Genomic DNA, 15,303 nt, shown 5'->3' on the forward strand with positions numbered 1-15,303 from the left:
TCCCCCCACCCCCAAGTCCATGGTTTTTCTCTTGTCCCAACACAATCCTACACTTCCACAGCCTCTCTCTCTTCTGTTTCTCTCTCCATAGGAAGGGATTCCTCCTCCCTGTGCCTATGCTGCCCATTTTATCTCTCTCAATTTACAATCATGCACCTATGGCCCACCAAGTTGTTCCCATGGACCCCTGTAGATGTTTCTGTCACTCTGTAGCCTGGATTCCTGGAATTCCAAATATTCTGTCCTCAATACTGCTGTGTTTAAAGGACAAAGAAACCTTGGGTCTCCCTACTTCTCTGCCATGTTGACTCCTCTCCAGTGAGTTAATTTTTATAATAAAAAATACCAAACTTTTAAGACTATTTAGATTATGTTATAAAAGAGACTTTGACAAATAAAATGTATTTTGAGTTATTTTTTTCTTTTTGGAAAAATTTAAAGATCAAAGTTTTATTTATGTGAGTATAGTTTCTTTTATTTTTCTACTTCTCATGAGATTGGAAAGTAATATTATTTTTACCTACACTAAGAGAGTATTAGCAGGTGTGACAATTGAAATCTGTTATAAAAAGCACAGGATCAGGATTTACTAGATTGTTTTGATAAAAACGTTTCCATATTTGCTTTTATTCATCCTTACTTTTGAAAAATTTTCCAGAAGTCAATTTTGTTTTTTCAATTCCACAGTCCTAGAACAATTGAGCAATGGACTGTGAAGTTGTAACTACCTTTCTTCATTTTCCAATACACCAATACACACAAGTTAGACAAGGTTCTTAACATTCTTTCTCCAATAAAATCTAAGTTGAACTACTGTGTGTGAAATGCTACTATTATAAGAGGTCCTGCTCTATGGAGGGCAGACAAGCATGAAACTAGATTTTTTCCAGCTTTAATTTATTACTTACTAAGAAAAAATGTCTAGAGAGGTAAAAAGTTCCCCTGATATGCAAATTTCTAGTTATTGATCAACAATTTAGACTATTTTCTAAATTGAGAATTGAAGGTTTTAATTATAATTAAATTTATTCTAAATATATAACACTTAATTAAATATAAATAAACACACATGTATATACTCTGTGTTCTAATTATTCTTTAATGTAAGTGGCACAAGTGATTCTGTAGCTTAACCTGCAATACTTTTGTAAACAATCAGATTCCAGAGGAGTGCAAAACAATGAATGGTGTCATCAATGTTTTTTCTGCACAAATACTCTAAAAATGTATAACTTGCCCAAAAGAAGTTTGGGCATTGGCTTCAGCTCCTGAGAGGTAACCTATAAGCTCTTGGAATGTCCTACCTAATTAAAGAATCCTTGTTTACCTGGAGGCTTGGGCCATTCCTGATAATCTGTACTAACAACATGATTTATGGGGGGGAGTCTTTGGCCACATGGTATCAGCTGTACCTCTGGAGGGAATGGAGTATGAGTTCAGCAACAAAAGTAGTTAACCATATCTATGTGACCCATTTCCAATAAAACTCTGGACACTAAGACTCAGGTGCATCTCTCTGTCAGTACTCTATGTGTATTACTACACATCATTGCTGGGAAAAATGGGTGCTGTCTGCACAGTGCCACTGGGAGAGGACAACTGGAAGCTCCAATGTCCTGGTGTCTCCAGGACTCTGCCCTGTGTGCATATTTCCTCTCTGGTGTTAACTTATCCTTTTGTTGTAATCAATCATAACCATGAGTATAATGGCTTTTCTGAGTTCTGTGAGTACTTCTAGTGAATAATTAATCTTGCCTATAGTCTTGGGAATTCCAAAACTTGTGGTCGGTATGAGAAGTGAGAATGGTTTGGGGACCTCCAGAACTTCACAAAGGCAATTAAAGTAGGCAAATTAAAATTGTTTAAAAAATCAGTATCATTTTCACTGAACTAATTATGTCATTCTTAATTTCTTCAAAATATTCTAAATTTTATTTAGGTATATTTATTAAGGAATTACGCTGTGTAAGTTACTACATATACAAAGTCCTCAAGATGGTACAATCAACTGAAAATCATCCAAATTCTGTGAAACAGTGTCTGTATTGTGATGATGTCTATGATTCAGGGTCATATCTGTCTTGTCTACTGCTGTATCCCTAATACCTAATACAATACTTGGCACTAAATCCTCATATATTGTTTTAGTCTGTTTGGGCTGCTGTAACAAAAATACCATAGACTGGGTGGCTTAAGCAATAAATATTTATTTCTCATAGGTTGAGAGGCTGGAAGTCTAGGATCGAGGAGCTAGTAGATTGAGTTTTTGGTGAGAGTCTGCTTTCTGCCTCACATGGCTGTCAACTCACTGCGTGCTTCTCATGTGGCAGAAGAGGCTAGAGAACGCTGGGAGGTTTTTTTGTTTGTTCTTTTTGTTTGTTTTGTTTTGTTTTGTTTTGTTTTTGTCTGTTTGTGTCTGTGTTTATTTTTTTAGTACACTAATTCCATTCATGAGGGCCTTACCTTCATGATCTAATCACCTCCTGAAGGCTCCATTTTCTGACACTATCACATTAAAGATTAGGATCTCATCATATGAATTTAGGGGGACAGGAATATTAAGTCATAATAGATAGATGGAACCAGAACTGAATTTTTGTAAATTAATTTTTCAGACATACGAAGTTCAAAGAATCTATGCAACATCTATCTAATTATGTCCAGATGACAGTTGTATGTATTGGTACTAAGATCAACATGGAAATAAAAATTGCAAAACAAGTCGTGAGATACTTGAACACCTACATGTAAAGGATGGATAGATATGGATGAGGCTATCCTATCAAAGTATACAGATGAAAAAGAATTCGGGTAAATTGCTGGGAATAGGCATTGGTGTCCATTGTTTGTTCCTCTGTTTCTTTGATATTTGAAAGTCAAAATTAAAAAAAAAGTCTGCTAGGTCATAATATTTATTTTTATGTACCATAGAATTTCAAAGTACTCTATTGAAGTCTCCTGTTCCAGTTTTTATTCAGAAGTAACATCACAACATATCTCTGAAGCTAAGACATCACCTACTTGGGTTGGGAAAGTGAGGAGAGGCACAAGAAACATTCTTCATCAATCTCTTTCCAAATTCTCTATTTTTTATACCTGGATGAATTGTAGGTCTTAGAAATAATTCACTGTAAGAACAGGCAGAATTAATAACCCAATTGACCCTCTTAGTTAAGAGTGTGGATATTTAAGGCATTTAACTCTTTGATATTACAATCTAGGATGCAAGGCTAACACCAGTTAAAGAGGCAGTAATTCCACACATTTTATGTATGTAATCGCTAGTAAATATGGACTCAGTACACTGGCATGTATTTACATCAAACATCACTTCAGTCAGGCAGGTAAATTCAATACTTAGACATTGTATTGATTACAATCAATAAACAGAATGAGAAAAAGACAGATATATAGTATACCAGGTTAGTATACTCTTGAAGTATGATGAAATATTTAGAGGAAGTATTACTTACTGATGCTACTGCAACAAAATTCACATGACATAAAATTAACTCTTTAATATGCAACAATTTAGTGGCATTTAGCACATTTGCAGTTTCTTATAATGACACTTCTATCCAGTTCCAAAATATCCACCATTCCAAAGTGAAGCTCCATAACCATTACATGGTTTCTCTCATTTTCCACTCACCCTCAAGCACAGCACCCATCAATGTGTATTTTATCTCTATTGATTTATATTTTTGTATATTTCATATAAATTGAATCATACACTATATGGCATTTTGTGCCTGGCTTTTATCACTTAGGATAATATTTTGGAGATTCATCCACATTGTAGCATGGATCAGTACTTTGTTTCTTTTTAAGGCTGAATAATATTTAATTGGAAGTATATACCACATTTTGTTTATTCATTCACCCATTGATAGATTTTGTAGGCTGTTTCTACCTTTTGGCTATTTTGGATAGTAATGCTATTAACATGCATATACATGTACTTGTTTGTGTATCTATTTTAATTTTTTTTGTGGGAGAGCATGTATAGATTTAATGGTGGAATTGTGGAAGTCATTTGGTAATTTTATGTTTGACTATTTGATGAAACATCAAATGGTTTTCCACAGTGACTATGGTTGTACCATTTTGGTTTCCCATCAGCAATGGACCTTTTGATTATAATCCTCATAGTGGATATGATATGGTACCTCATTGAGCTTTTTATTGTCATTTCATCTTTTCATGTGCTTCTTGGCTATTTGTAAATCTTACTTGGAAAAAGTCTATTTTAGTTATTTGCCTGTTTTTTAATTGGGTTGTGTTTTGTAATTAAGTTGTGAGAGTTATTTATACATTTTGGATAATAAATCCTTATCAGAAACAATCATATATTTCAAATATATTACCTCACATGTAAAGTCAAACTATGTTATGATGAAAGGCCTTAAAATTAGGAAACTTATTAAAATTTGGGCCTGTGTTTATGAAAAATAAATGGGTGGAGTTAGACTTATGAAATAGGTCTCATCCATCCTAAACATCCAATGAAGGCTTCCTAAACAAGAATTTTATCCAAGAAACTAATTTTTATTATATCCACGTTGGTTACTCCAATATAAGTATTTTTCTTCCTGTTGATTCAGAATTTCTAATTATTTCCTGTTTAATCTTTGTTTTCTTGCTTCTGTACAAGTAAAAGAGCTTCTTATTTTCTCTGAGAATGGATGAGAAAGGAGTAAAAAGATTTTCATGCTTATGGCAATCTCCCCTAACAAAAAACTCCTCCAACCCCACCACAATAAAGAAAGAAGAGCAAGTATCTGTTCTTACTTACTTTTCAAATAAGTTTTGTTATAATAACATTAATAATAAGAACAATGGTTTTATATGACACTTAAATTAGAATTATATATTGTACACAAGCTGTCCCTAAAAGCAAGCTTGGGAAAATCTTTAGCAAATAAAACTATATTGTACTATGAAAAATAAACAATAAAAGTCATTTTAAAAGACACCACTTTTGTGACTACTCAAAAGACTGAAATATACCATAATTTTTATAAACATATAATTTCTATATTTGTTGATTTCTGTAATTTCCATTCCAAATATAACTATTCTACAATTTTTGTTTCAAAGGGATAAAAGAAAGAGAATACACACCTCACAGTCAGCACGGTGATATGTCATTTCGGTGTTGTTCAGTTCAAGTGAAAGCTGGAAAACTGGATTCATCCCAGGGCTTGCAGTCAAGAGCATCTTTTTTTTCTCTCTTTTTTTTTTTTTTCTTTTAATTTAAAGAACGGCAGACTGCCACATGCAGCACCTCATTTGGATGTGTCTGGAATCCTGGAAGCTTGACTATCTTATGTTCCACTACAAATGGACCCTGAGAGCCTGTTGGGAAGTTCTAGTGGGAGAGTGCAGCTAATCCCATACCCTTGACCAAAGAACAATCTTCCTCTATCAGGAAAGATGGTCCTCTTCAACTGAGCTTGCAATTTCAGGAAGGATGTACAGGGAGTGGTGAGGGAGGAAGGGGACACCAGCCTAGCCAGTCACATCAGCCAAATTGACCCATGGGGTGACAGATGTTGCCAGATTGCCCTCACATCCTTTTTTTTTTTTTTTTTAAGGTTTTGTATGTCTTGATTTCTAACCAGACAGCAACGACAGTGTGGTTTTGCCTTGAATATTTTAAAAGCAATAACCCAATTGTAGAAAGGAACTTATTATAATGATGATGCTTCTATAGTAGTCCATGAAGTTTAATACTAAAATATACTATTTGAATTTTAGTGGCAATTAAAATTGTTTTTTTTTAAATTATTTTATATAGAGAGAGCACATGAGTGGGGAGAGGGGCAGAGGGAGAGAATCTTAAGCAGACTCCATGCTCAGTGTGGACCCTGACATGGGGCTCCATATCATGACCCTGGGATCATGACCTGAACCCTGGGATCATGACCTGAGCTGAAATCAAGAGTCCAACGCTCAAAAGACTGAGCCACCCAGGCACCCCTCAGAATTCTTATCCATAGAAGTCATGTCTATTAACATGGGAATTAACTTTATTTACCATTATTATTTGAAGTAATGGAGTGTTAATAATTAAAAATAAACATCTGGATGCCTGGGTGGCTCAGTCAGTTAAGTGTTCAACTTCAGCTCAAGTCATGATCTCAAGGTTCCTGAGTTTGAGTGCTGCATTGGGCTCTGTGCTGACGGAGTGGAGCCTGGAACCTTCTTTGGATTCTGTCTCTCCTGCTCTCTCTGCCCCTCCCCCACTCACACTCTCTTTCTTACTCTCTGTCAAAAATAAAGAAGCATCTTTCAATCCCTTTTGATTATTTTGAAATGATTTTTCAAATGCTGATATTTTTAAAACTGTACCATTAAATGTTCTGACTATTAATCCTCCCCAAAGCTATTTTGATTACACTGTTTTAATGATATACAAGGAAAGGTCCTGGATTTATTCTAGCACTGGTTCAATTTTCAATTAGTTACTTGCACTAATTAGATATGACACGATTTATTTCTGTGGCTTGTACTTTCACCTGTTTCCCTTCCTTTCATTCTTAACTCTATTTGCAATCTAGCAGAAAAAGCTCACCTGTTTTATCTATTCCTTTTGTTTAAATTTCATTGATTAAGAAATAGGATGTAAATTCACTGTAGCTAGCACCTCTATATTTCTAGCAAGAAATTCTGCCATTAGTTTTAAAAGATAAAGATAAAACTCACTTCTAAATGAAATCTGTTACCCATTTCAGACAGCTTCCTTATTAATCAACATCTAGACTCTTTATCTATTAAGCTTCTGTTTTATCCTCAAGACCTGTGTCATTTAGTTGTTAGAGGAGAATGTGAAATTTTCTATATGGATTGGTCTAAAAGGTTTATTACTGGTATTAGAGACTTAATTACCCCCTCAATATTCCTTCACTCCACCTGACTTACATAGGGATCAGCAAAAGGGGGAGGGGAGCATATTCACTTTTTCTCAGTATTACCTACTTGTAGGTTATCTTGCTATGCTTCAGAAGCCCTTATTATATTCACCTGATGAGAAACTAGCACAATTATGACAAAAATAGTCAATTATTTCTGTGTGTATAAGGAAAACAAAGCTTCCTTGTTTAAATGGTTCATTGTGGTGGGGCTATGATCCTTTAGGAAGTCATATATATCTCAGTTGCCCACCAAGCCTAATGGAAACATTCAGCTGGAGACTAAGCATTTGCACAGCACAATCTACTCTTTGTGTCTTTATTTGAATCCCTCATCCAGGCGAGTATTCCCAGAAGCTACCCTGCAGATTCAGCCAGTGATTCTCAACCAGGTCACCCATCTGTAAAAAAACATAGCCACTTTTGCAATGGCTCAACTGCACTGCGTCTCTGTATTAGTAATTAAAAAAAAATGCTTCCTTTAAAACTGCTTCTATAACTGAGGACTAAAGCAGGCTATAGTGGCCTACTTGCAACTTCTTTAGCCCATCTATTCTTCTATAAAGCATAATAAACTTACTGTAATTAAGTATAACTATCCCAAAGGTCTCTTCTGAGGATAACTTTAAAATTAATTAATTAACTAATGAGAGAGAGAGACAGCATGTGAGCAGGGAAGGAGCAGGGAGAGAGAGCGAGAGACACAGAATGTGAAGCAGGCTACAGCCTCTGAGCTGTCAGCACACAGCCCGATGTGGGGCTCGAACTCACGAACTGTGAGATCATGACCTGAGCCTGTGAGATCATGACCTGAGCCGAAGTGGGACGCTCAACCCACTGAGTCCCCAGGCACTCCTCTTCTGAGGATAACTTTTAAAGATTTTCTGTCTTTAGCAGGATGGGATTTTCTTCCAGTCTTTCTTTTTCTACTTCCTTCCTGAGGAAGGATATTTAGTATTCTATCTTCTGTAGTCGTGGTCAATACCAAGTTTGGAGGAACAAAGCAAAATGTCAGAGGTTGTGTAATCATAACGACAGTGGGTATTATGCCAAGAAGAATCGACACTGTCAGAATTAGCAGAAAAGTATGTTAGCCTACAGACTTTAATTTTCTCACTCTGAAGTTGCATCATGAGAAAGCCTCTCTTTAATCCCATCTTGCTTTTCTTCCTTTTAAAGACTACAAGATCTAGGGGCGCCTGGGTGGCGCAGTCGGTTGGGCGTCCGACTTCAGCCAGGTCACGATCTCGCGGTCCGTGAGTTCGAGCCCTGCGTCAGGCTCTGGGCCGATGGCTCAGAGCCTCGAGCCTGTTTCCAATTCTGTGTTTCCCTCTCTCTCTGCCCCTCCCCGTTCATGCTCTGTCTCTCTCTGTCCCAAAAATAAATAAATGTTGAAAAAAAATTTTTTTTTAAAAAAGACTACAAGATCTATAAACAGGAAAAGCTGCATCTTCACTTCCCCCTCGCACCCATATGACCAGATACATGTAGCTGAATATGATGTAGACAACTGCCTGAAAGCTAGAACAAGAGGCTAAACAGAAGATGAGTCAGAATCATGAGTGGAAAACAAAAACAAAAACAAAAATAGTTGCAATGAGGGTGTATCTAAAGGGAGGAGTTAGAGATGAAAGACGTTTAGAACACTTGTATTTTTATGATTTCATTGGTTTTGTAAAGCAGGTGCATCTGTGATTTCTCAAAGAATAATCAAGTGCAAATTCACATGGTAATTTACAATCTTCAGCACCTTAGTTGTGATCTCATGAAAACCTTGATAAGTCATCTCATTAAATTCATATTTTTAAACTTGCAATTTTGTTTAGTGCAATTATTGTGGAAATCACTCTAGGTAAGTTTTTACTACAGGTCCTAGAATTCTGGATGTTTTATCTTATTTACATCAAGAAACATGGAAACATCAAGAGTACTTACTGTCTCAAAAAGATTTGCTACTTTTTGGGGCCCTTGGATTTGAAATGTACCTTCATTAATGACTGTACTACCTGAGCAACATCAGAAACTTCTCTACCTGTGTCAACATCCACCAGGTCCCCCTTGCCTTCAGATGGTGGAGAATGATGCCTTAGACCCAGACCTGGAGTTGCCACCCTGTCCCAGCATGGACTGCCTGCTATTACCATGCACCAGGGTTCTGATTCCTTGACCTGTTTGTAGGGCTAGATAGTGAAGACACAATACTTCTTCCTTATCCTGTTCACCCCTATCCCTCACCTCCATTTGTCTTCCCTGTTCTTTTCTTTTGGGGGAGGGGCGGCACCACAGGTGAAGCCCTTTGTCCCCACTGGGCGTGGTCCAGGTGGTGGGTGGAGTGTGCGGTTTCCAAGGAAGGAAAATGTAGCAGTTGGAGCTCTTAAGGTAGGACACGCAGTGTTTAGGGAGAGTAGGAGAAACCTGATGGAGGGGCAGGAAAAGATAGGGTTGGAGGCGCGTTGCGTCAGAGGCGGCTCAGAAAATAGGAAATCAGGAACAAGTTACTGCTAGTTCTTCCACTCGCGGCTCTTCCCAGGGGAAGTGGATCTCGCGGGATCTCACGAGTTCCAGGGGCATGCCAGGGGAATCCTGGGAGGAGAATCTGCCGGGTGTCGTGGGTCCTCGAGGCTCCTTCTCTCTGTGTTTTCCATAAAAACGTCTGGCGCACCCCACCTAAGAAGCAAGCCCCAGTTCTGGTGGAGGCCTTGCTACCCTACTCGCCACTCGAGTCACAGTTCAGCGGTTCCTCTTCCAAGGGGCGCGGCCAGGTAAGGTCCGGAGGAAAGGGCTCTGGTCCAAAGGCAGTGCAGGGGTGGTTAAGAAATAAAAGCTATTTAAACCCAGCAATTAGCAATATCAATAAATATTTGTGGATTAAATGGGTTAATCAATGAATGTGGCTTTGGCACGACTCCAGTGAAATTTTCTCAGATTAATTCATGATGCAGATATATTTCACGCGTATCAAAACAAATACACCGTTTTTAGAAATAATTAATATAGGATTTTAACACAAAAATTTTGGAGGAATAGTGAGAGAACTAATAGTTACTCTATTTTAAAACATAAATTTAAATATATTGATGTGGCTTATTGTATCTTTTATTTTGTTTTTGAAAAAAAAAAAGATTGCTGTCATTCCAGTGTTAGCCCTCAAATGTGAAAAATGCTAACTTTTCAATATTTATCCCCTCTCCAGTGTATGTCTGTTGCATAGAAAAATACTTAATTGAAATAAGAGTCTTTCTAAAACAGGGAATTTTTAAATGGGGTCTTGTAAAATTTTATATTTCAAACAGATTTGCCTCATGGTGAGAACCTGCTGTGTATCCTGTTTACAAGGTGCTTGGGGAACTTCTACTCATGGTTAGTAGTGATGTAAGTTCAATGCACATGAATACGAACATTTATATTGAATTTTTTAAAGGTAAAACACAGTACAAACCAAGAATTATATTGGTCTTATTTTTCTATTTATACATGATTATTTAAGGCGTCATTTATCTTCTTTCTCCAGCTAAGTTACTCTAAAGTGGCAGCTAATTAGTCAAGGGATATAATAACATTTGATGAAGTGATCAAGTAAGACCTATGAAGAATATGAGAATCAAGCTAGTCCTTGAAGAGGAGGTTTCATTGTAAATTATTTTGATTTTCAGGCAGAGAACATCAGTGTATGCCACTGTGCAGTTTTGTTTTAAAATCAGCTTTTTTTTTTCTGTTTTTTTATTTCATTCATTCATTTGCAGATCCATCATTCAATAAGCATTCATAGGGTACATACTGTGTTCTAGGAACCGTGCTAAACCTTTGGGATACAAAATAAAATAATGCACAGTTATCTATAGTTGTCTCCAAACAATTCCATTGTGGTCATGACATATGTGTAACAGATTTAATATACACCTGCATTATGCATTAAATCCTCACAATCTATAGGAGCTCATTCATAAAGCAGACTGTTGTTGAGCAGATGCAGTAAACAAATGATGTAAAGCTAAGTGAGGAAGCACTGACAACTCTTGTGACTTACTGAGCCATTTAAAATGAGCAATGAGCCAAAGCAGGAGTCCTACAGAGAAAGAATCAATAATGAATACATTATCGTGCATATTTCCCTAAGACAAGGGTAATAATCATGTGGCATTCATTTCTGTTACTAAATAATTTTAAGGAGCCTCTCCCTTCCCCTCCCCTCCCTTCTCCATGGACTCTAACATACCTATTTCTGGTGCAAAATAGAGATCTCAACTGCTGTTAACACCGTAACTTTGTTAGACTCACTGCCAGGCCATTTTTCAGAATCCATTGGCTCATTTAAATCTTCAGAGGGAAAATGGCAATTGAGCATGAGTTTTACATTAAAGCAATACAGCACTGGCTAAAAGCAATGTGGCTTTGCACCATTTCATCAACTGTGCTGTAGCCTGAAAACTTACAAAGAATAAATAAGTAAATTTCTTGTCTCGTCTCCCACCTTACTTTCCAATGCCATTTCAAACACTAACCTTATTTTTGCTATATTATTAAAGGATTATTTTCATATACTTTTAAATTACCTTGTTTAAAAAAATAACAGGTAAAGAACCCTACTATCTACCTAGGTTTCTTATTATTCTCTGTTGTCTTTCTCTAGTATTTTATTAATATATTATTATTCAGTAGGAAAATTACATACATTCTGTAAATGGTGGTGTCATAAAATTCAACTACATTTGCCAGGGGGGAAAAAGTTAAAATAGAAAGAAAACAGTAGTGCAGTTTATTCTGACCATCTTGTACTCACAAGGGTTATCATCTGGATTGAAATGAAAAACGTAACTCGGCTATTCTCTCAACCAGGTAAATTTCCTCATACTTTCCTTAGATTGAGAATCAAATCCAGGCAGGAGTACATATGTATAAGTATATTAAGACTAGCAGAATGTTGATAATTGCTGAAGTTGGATTATGGCTACATTGGGCTTTATTGTATTATTGTCTGCATTATAATATATGCTTGAAATTTTCTGTGATACAAGCTAAAACTTGTAATAAAAATGCAGGTACACTCCATGGTCCTCCAAAGAACAAATGATTATTCCAAAAACATGGGAAAAACAAAGTATGGTTTCCATTCTACATGCTCTATAAAACAAGTCATCCATATCATTTACTTGTTCCTTGGAAAAATATAATTTATTCTACTATTGCAGGAAATAACAGTTGCATTAGTTCATGTGTCACTTTCACTAGATTGTAGTCCCCAGTTATCTGGGGGTGGGGAGGTGGGGGTAATTGTTTCAGTCAGTTGAAAGGCCTTAAAAACAGACCTGAGGTTTCCTCAAAAGAGAAAGTCTGTTTGTGTGTTCCTTCAGCCTTCAATGGCCTGTTGTATGGATTTTGGAATTTCGAAGGCATTGCTTAAAATCATGTAAGCCAAGTCCATAATTTCTAGAATTACAAAAGTGAGAAAGCATTGTAAAGGTTTAGGGATTTTGTAAAATTCTTAAATTTTTGTTCCCAGATTCACACAACCTAGGATGGATTTTAGTGTTTTATTTTTATTTTTTTTGAGGTTTACTTACTTATTTTGAGAGAGTGCTGGCAGGGGAGGGGCAGAGAGAGAATCCCAAGCAGGCTCCACACTGCTGGTGTGGAGCCGGACATGGGTCTCGAACCCACAAGCTGTGATCATGACCTGAGGCAAAATCAAGAGTCAGACCCTCACAGACTGAGCCACCCAGATATCCCTAGTTAGCATTTTAGATGGAATTAGGCCAAAGAGTTTGCATGTGGGCCAAAATAAAGCATTTCAAACCATTCAAAGTATACATGGTTTTATATATACAACTTCCATAGTGTAAATGTATGCCAAAATTTGAGAATTATGAGCTACAAAAGGAGAATTAAAGAAAAAAATGTCTATCAACAGAGGTTTGAATTTTCAAACCATTTTGTCTTTAAGACTCTTTTATGAAATCCCCAATAGTGAGTAGGTGATATACAGAGAATTATACATTTGCACACACCATTCTTTTTTTAGTATTATCTCTGTTACCTTAATATGTATTAATAGAGTTTGATTTTATGAAGAGTAAGCACAGATGTATCTTACTGGAGCAAAAAGAGATAATTTCTAATATTACCAAAAGAATTAAAAAAAAATATTTAGGACTTGATCTCACAATGTCTCCTGATTTAGCTGATGATAAGAAATGAGATAAGACCTCACTTTACTTTGGCGTTTTAATTTCTGAAGATGGAACCATCACATTGCACTCCTCACTGCTCTGCTTCAAAGAGAAACTTCAGGGGCACCTGGTTGGCTCAGTTGGTTAAGCATCTGACTTTGGCTCAGGTCATGATCTTACAGTTTGTGAGTTTGATCCCCACGTTGGGCTTGGTGCTGACATCTCAGAGCCTGGAGCCTTGCAGCCTGCTTCAGATTCTGTGTCTCCCTCTCTTTCTGCTCCTCTCCTCCTCGTCTCATAAATAAACATTAAAAAATTAAAAAAAAAAAAAGAGAAACTTCACACATCCATCTAGATCTCTCTTCAGCATTGATAGGCATTAAAATAAAACTTAAGAGAATAAACTCCTTTAATCACATATGGCCAAAATCTCTTCTATTAACTTGGCACCTGGTTATTGTAAAGTCAGGACATAAATGTCATTATTTCCTGTTGTCCATTGATTTTATTCATTCTAGGCAATTTTCCATCCTTTACTCTTGGGACTTACTTCTCAACTTCCCTCCAGATTCTGGACAAGATGAGGATAAGTCGCATTACCTTTTACACCTCATTAGATTTAACAAATAAGTAGCTGGCACTTACACAAACAGTATCTTACCTGCTGTTTTGTTCCTCACTATATTGCTTTCCTGCTGTTTTTACAGGTGGCATTTAGGCATGCTGTTCTGAGATATATAATCTCACAGACTAACAAACACAGATCAGAGGACAAAAGTTAACTAGGAAAAAAATTACAATTAAAATATCGTAAGTTCATTAATATAGCACAAAATGGAAAATAACTATATAATTAAGACCATCAACAACTGCCAAAATCATTGGAAATAAATCATTACTATCTTCCATTTACCCACATTATTGTTTTACTTTTAAACATTTTAACATGAAAGTAAGTTTATTTTTAATGCCAAGAAGTTCTCTTTCTTTTTTCTTGTTTTTTTTTTTTTTTTTTTTTTTTTTTTGTCTTTATAAGGGTAGAGTGTGCTATCATTCATACTAAAATGGACAATACTTTCTCCACCTTCATATATCTTTTTGATGTAGCTGTTTGGACCTCTGCCACTGCTTAGTGTTCATCTATAATTGTTATCAGTAACTGAAAACAAATTCTAATGTGCCTCCTTTTAGGATTATAGTGAAGTGTGAAAGCAGGCATTTAATTTGGAAAAAAAAAAAGATGAATTCAGATGCAAAGTTAAATGTAGATCCACCCTTTCTGAAACAAACAATAAAATACATAATCCTTTTTTGATTAACTCATTCGTTAATTAAAAAAATAACTTTTTCAGTAAGTAAATAATTATTCCTCCCATGTGCCAGGCTATGGGGATATAATACCTTATAAGGCAAGTAGGACCCATTCCACACGGAAGTCACTCCTTGAAATAGTGGGTTGAAGTTGTGAAAGTGGGATTTGTGAAGTTGGAGAAGGAAGTAGTGAAACAAGCTGTGATATAGGCCCCACAGATTTTATCCTCCTGGTTTTGCTAGTGAGAGAGCCATCATTATCACAGTTAGCTGCAGGATTGGGTTTAGGTCTCACTATGGCTAGCAATCTGGCACAGAAATAGACAAGAGTCTGAATAGAGTCTTGAAAATGAAGTCTGAATGAAGTTTTCCAATGAACATTCCTTTTCACTCTCCCCACTACCCTTCTCTCTCTCCCTCTCTCTCTCCTAAACCCATTCTTTTTGATTCCCTGTCTTTAGCACATACGGAGAATTTTCTGGGGAAATATTGCATGACCAGCTGTATCTTACCCCTGCCAGGGTGTCTCTGGACAGAATCATGGAACCCAAGTTAATTTAACTTAGGTGCCCCAATGTGTGAAATTGTCGTGTATTGTTTGCTGTTGTGAGACATTTAGATTATATGCCTTGCATTCTGCCTGATCTCTCAGCTTTCCTTTTGTACAACATGCCACATATGATACTACTTACTTGCCTTCATCAGGCTAAAATACCCATTTTTCCTTTATTTTAAATGATTCTCCGACAATGAAATAAGAAACCAAAAAGAATGAGTAAAAAATGCCATAAACTTGTCCTTGTTAAATTGGCCTAAGAAAAAAATCAACATGATGGAACATGAGAACAATTAGAGTCAATGGCCATGTTAAATACTTTATTTCCATTATTTCTAGGCAAGTTAAATTCTAA

Source organism: Neofelis nebulosa, chromosome 1 (genome assembly GCF_028018385.1).
Source record: "Neofelis nebulosa isolate mNeoNeb1 chromosome 1, mNeoNeb1.pri, whole genome shotgun sequence".
NCBI classification, from domain to species: Eukaryota; Metazoa; Chordata; class Mammalia; order Carnivora; family Felidae; genus Neofelis; species Neofelis nebulosa.